This window comes from Pieris brassicae, chromosome 7, assembly GCF_905147105.1.
Source record: "Pieris brassicae chromosome 7, ilPieBrab1.1, whole genome shotgun sequence".
Taxonomy (NCBI): domain Eukaryota; kingdom Metazoa; phylum Arthropoda; class Insecta; order Lepidoptera; family Pieridae; genus Pieris; species Pieris brassicae.
Genome location: NC_059671.1, coordinates 18,330,139 through 18,336,138, shown reverse-complemented (window position 1 = coordinate 18,336,138; position 6,000 = coordinate 18,330,139). Strand labels below are relative to the sequence as shown.

The 6,000-nt window shown below is 31.4% G+C and overlaps 1 protein-coding gene across 1 annotated transcript in view; it reads left to right on the top strand.

Annotated features, from left to right (window-relative positions):
* LOC123712444 (elongation of very long chain fatty acids protein 7-like) overlaps positions 1–6,000 on the top strand; it is a 32,237-nt gene continuing 26,237 nt past the window's right edge. Inside the window, exon 1 of the mRNA XM_045665531.1 lies at positions 1–88. The gene's annotated coding sequence lies outside the window, so the exon portion shown is untranslated. The remainder of the gene's footprint in view (positions 89–6,000) is intronic.

Here is a 6,000-nt window from a genome sequence, read left to right as displayed (position 1 = left end):
TCAGCCGATAGGTCGTCGTTTGCAGTTCAATTTGTGTGTGTTCGAATATTTATATTTCGAAAAGTTTTGTGTGCACATTGAAGAAGAGGTTAGTAAAAAATTATTACTCTATACAAGTGACTTATTAAAATAATGCCTTCTATGTAACCTAGTTTTGTATGAAAGTATAAAAAATTATGAAATTCAATGCTATCTTATTAGTAAGCAAGTATTATGATGAAACCTAAATTTTGCATTTATGATGTTTAATTTAATAAGGATTTATACTCGTATTACATTCCGGAAATTACGTTTATTGCGTTTTAATGTAAGTGCTTTATGTTAATTTTAATTAAATAATATTAAATATTATTAACATTGGACATAACAGGATGTATAAATGGTTTTATTTGAATTTACAGCACATTCAAAATATTTATTTCCAAATTATTTACACTTACCTCAAATAACTGAATTTATTCCAACTTTTTAATAAACCAATGTTTAGAACGTATTGTATAAATATAATTAGTAATCATAACTATGAAATTTACAGTATTTACAATTTTTTAACCTATATAGTAATAATAAAAAAAAAATCGTATGTTTTTCGTGTGCCACTTGCCACCACTGAAATCTGTAAATATAAATGTCACTGAATTTTAGTTTAAAATAAGCATAGAAACGTCAATGTTGGTAATGTTATTCGGTATTAAATTCTTGCTGGATCTGGATAATCACTAATATTTTATAATCAAAGAATAAAATTTACATATGGTATTGAAAAGCCCTAGTATTCAACATTTTACACTGAAAATCTTAATCAGTATTTTGTTATTCTTCTGTTTTACACATACAAATATCTATGTATAAAATTCAGGAGAATATAAACGTATCGTTATGTCTTCTATCAAGCAGTTCAAACCAGTATTAAATATAAGATGCAACTGCCAACTCTTCTCATGAAATTCACCCTGAATTACAAGTTCCGTTTCATCAAAAACAACATTATTTATACGAATAATAATGGTAAATGGAAAATCTGTAATTAGCATCTTTACTTTAACGCAGAAAGTTTTTTTTTTGTTTTTACCTAGATAATTCGGTGACTGTGGTTGTATTTGAAATATTTTTGTTAAGACACAATCTGGAGAAGAGGAATTCCTTTATATAAGCATCTTCTATACATTTCGTTTACGACGTTCGTGGAAAAGTGTGTTGTTTTCTGTTTACGATTTTTAACCTCTTTTTATTTTATTAGCATCTTTACTTTAACGGAGAAAGTATTTTTTTGTTTTTACCTAGATAAGTTTGGAATACCGTTGTTTGGGCTTAATTTAGTGACTGTGGTTGTATTTGAAATAGTTTTGGTAGGAAACAACTTGGAGGAGATAAATCTCTTTATATAAGCTACTTTTTTACATTTTATTTACGATGTCTGTGGAAATGTGTTTTCCTTGTTTTACGATTTTTTTTGGTGTTTTTATTAATATTTTCAAAAATCATTGTTTTTCGTTTCATGTTCAACTTTAGTGAATTAAAAAAGATATATAATAATATGTAAAATTTACGTCAACAATTCTTAAATTTCCAAATAATAAGTACCTAACTCAACACTTAAAGCGAACAAGATGAAAATATATTCTCTATGGATATGTTTGCTACAATGCATTTAGCCTGGAAGTCTAGGTTACGGTGAAACAATAATTGTATCAAGGTAAAGAAAGCCTACTAATATGACCTCATGACCTTCTTGGCTTTCAAGCTAGATAGACATAGAAAATAATTTGCGCCATGCCACATCTGGACTTACAAGACTTCTGCCCATCACCAACCAGCTTCGCCCGCGTGAATTACGTATATTTTGGACATTTTTAATATCTCAGCTCATCTGATGTTAATTGATACATGGACACATTACCAGAAGGCTCGCACGAGGCGGTCTTTTAAGGGCTGGTTAGAGGCAAATTTATCCTACCCTTCCAAATAACCGCAAAACTGAACATCGTTCGATATCTCACCGCCCAGTATTCGGATGCTAGCTGAGGCTTTAAGGAGGGTGTACATAAAACTTAATTGAAACCTAGCTAAAAAATATCTATTAGTGTAACCCGTCTAAAAATCCACTCGATAGTTTTATCAAAAGTCAAACATCAAAGTCAAAGCCAAAAATCATTTATTCATATAGGTAACACAATCTACACTTATGAAAGTCAAAAAAAGAAATATACATAAAATGCTTCTAATTTTACATTTAGTGCCAGTTCTCAAATCAAGGACGTAGAACAAAAGAAAGAATCTTACAATAAGCTCTCCGCCACTCTTTTTAATCGCCAAGTTTTTTTCTACACAACGTTTGTAAGGAGCTGCAACCATTACACTATGTTCCACATGACAGCTTAAGTAATAAACAATAATAAATTTAATTAATAACAAAGATATGTCTCAGATTTTTAAAGAGCATATTAACAGGAAGCATGATGTAATAGGAGCACGCACTTACATTCTCGTGGGAACAACACGCAAATACATAGTCAAAATAACTAACACCGCATACACGAATTCAAGTACGAACAGTCACCAAAGTCACCTCGCCATGGACGCCGCCACAAGCAATGACATATAAACGAGCATGACGATCTTTGAAATGTGAACTTGGCTATATAAAATAGTAATAATACTAATTATACTGAAATAGTTTGATACCACATGGATCACGGTTTGTTCCCAGTTTACATTAAAGCAGTCGTGGATGTTGACGATCGCCCCAGACCCGGTAATGAGAGACCCTGAGAGTTTCAGTCGTGTTACCTCTTTTTACTGGAGCAATTTATATCCAAGCACTAGGGTCGTTTAAATATTCATTTCTATTAAAATACGCCTTAGTAAGCAGTTTTACTTCAATGTACGATTTAAATTTATTTATTGACAACACTTGTATCTCACTAGGTATTTAAAACGTATACAATTGACTTGACTTGAAATAATTACTCGTTTTATGCAATTACCTTGTGGTTGGTGCGCTAATTTTGTCTTTATTACGTGTACTATAATTATGGAAGCTACTATTTTTTTTTAATATCTATATTTCTCCGCACATACAAAATATTCTCATAAATTTATTGACTTGCCAAAGTCAAAATATGTAATTCCTTAAACGTCCTTCGGACTGACTCCCGTGGGGACAGCCCACAGATCGCTGTTATAGCTCGCTTTTGCACTACAATCGATTTAATGTCAGCTGCATTACTCCACAAATAACACCATATGACATGATGCTATGAAAATAGCTGAAATAAACGAGCTTTACTGTATTCTCATCCGTAAGATCTTTTTCACTGGGAACGCTGCAAAACTTAGCCTATTCTGGATTGGAGTTTACTATCTAAAGTAATTCCTAAGAACACCGCAACATCAACAAAGTCTATTTCCTCAGCTTTAATTATTATTTGAGAATTATTACTTATTACATTTGTAGTTACAAATTTAATACATTTTGTCTTCTTTTTGTTTAAAGAATATTTGTATTAAACCAGCCACTGTTGTTGAACTTTTTTGATAAGGATTTCATGATGGTCACAGTCAAAAGCCTTTGATAAATCGCAAAAAACTCCAATGTTATCATGAGAATTTTCCCAAGCATTTAAAATCTCGTAAATGAATTAATCGCGGTCCTACATGGATCATTTCGTTTTGTAAGCGCTCCAAAGAATTAATTAAAACCCAATTAAAATATAACAATTGTAATGTTAATTTTAGTTTTATTTAAATTTTAATACCCGAGAGAAAAAATAATTCTCACGTTAATATAATGGCTATGACGTGTAAGATAGTTTTAAAGTTTATGACTCGCGTGGAAGCTTATTTTGAAGATTATTTTAAAGAAGGTATGATTAATATTAATTGCATTATGTTAAAATCCTTGACGTTTTTATTCAAAAAATATTATCCAAAGAATAATAAATACACACCGTTCGTTAGTTCGTTGAACAAATGTCTTCAGCGTGTACCTTTCAATCCATTCGTGTGTTCGAATCACTGCTGTGTTCCTTTCTATGTACGCAACACTCACTTGTACGGTGAAGGGATATATCGTAATGACACTTGCTTGTCGTAAACCTAAAAAACGACGACGTGTGTCAGGCACAGAAGGCTGATCCCTTAAGAAGCTTTTAGAAAGAAAATTTATTCGGTCATAACACACAAACAACAAAAATCTTTATGTATAAAATATATATTGCATTATTATTACGTTATGCCAAAAGGAAGTACTATATTGTTTGAAGTACATTTAGTTGGGGACTCCATGAAAATACTCCAATACTGATAATTGGCCATTTGGTTAAGGCATAAGTGCTAATATAAAAAGGAAAACAAATGTACACACCATTGTTTTTTATTTCTATTTGCGCAAACTCTGCTGTCAAACAAACAAAAGACCCGAGACCCAAATACTAGTTTAGTAAAAGTTAATTTGTTGGCATGTTTAGATAACTAAATTATTAAGTAATATCAAACGTCAGAACTTCTGTATGCTCTCAAATTTATTAAAAAGAAAACAATTACTTCAAGTAACCTAAACATTAACCATTCGATTTTAAATGGGAAGATGTTTTTATCGCATGCATAGATCTGGGTATAACTGTATTCAAAATGTTTTATTATTTATATGTCTAGAAAGTACACTTTTACAAGACACAGTCTACTAAACAACTAACAAAATAATTGTATGGGTCATTTTTGAACTTTCGCTCGACACCATTTGGAACTCAAAAATCACAATCTAGGAAATCTTATATCTTATTCGAATATTAACAGTTAACATAATGTTCATGAATAAATACATAATTTTAATATATTTATTTTAATGGGCCATAACTTATTTATCTCATATAAATAATGTTCTATGTCAGAAAAGAGGATGAGCAGATGAAACTGGTTTCATTGCGTTTCAGCAAAAAATTCTATATTATGATTGAGCAACCCAAGTGTTCTCCAAGAATTCGGTTTCTTTGTACCTAGGGCATTTATGACTGCAAAGGCCAAATCGATATTGTGTGTCTCATGTATTTAATATTATCGTGTGTAGTGTACGTATTTAAATAAATAATATGTATGGAATAAACAAGTATATAAATGGTGTAGCAAAATTAAAATAAAATATCAATTTTACAATATGTTTGTAAGGTACAAATTAATATTATCACAAACAAATTGATAACCTTTTTCTGTACCCCGTACCTCCGGATAGTACAGGGGTATGTAGAAGTCACCTCACATTCCAGCATTCCAGGCTTTATTTCAGACCCAAATATCTCTCTAAAGTGACGTCAGGTCTTTGCACGAAAGATAGAATCTAACGGTCAAATGTCTTGGACCTAGAAAGACCTAGATAGAAAAGATTGGACTTTTTTCGTAAGCTAACCTTAGACCGAGAGCTAACATCAGAAAATTTAACGCTTAGGTGTTTTTCTTGGTATAAATAGGTTAGGGAAAAAGTTTTTTCGCATTAAAAAAAAACACACAACATTTTTTATATAGTTTATTTCCATTTAACTAAAGTAGTAAGTAGGTACCATTGTGTTTGATAACTTTTTGCCATCTTGTAGGTAGGGACATGATCCCATTGCTATAGAAATTTTGGGACTTCTGATCAAAATACCGCGACAATTGGTTTCGGCAGTCCTCTCGTCATGTTAACCTGACACTGCCTAAAGAATTCTGAAGATACCAAAACAGGTGGAAATCTAAAGGTACTATACGGCGGATGCATTAACACCTCCCAGCCAAGCTCTCTTAATTTTTGCTGAGTGGCTAAAGATGTGTGAGGTCTACCGTTATCATGATGAAAAACCACACCCCTTCTGTTGATTAATTCCGGCCGCTTTCTCTCAACTTCTTGCTTTAATCTCATTAATTGTCCGCAGTAGAGTTCAGAATCTATATTTTATAGTAAATATATATTTTTATAGTAAAATTTTAAAATGTATCAAATTTCTTCATTAGATTCACTCATCTTGA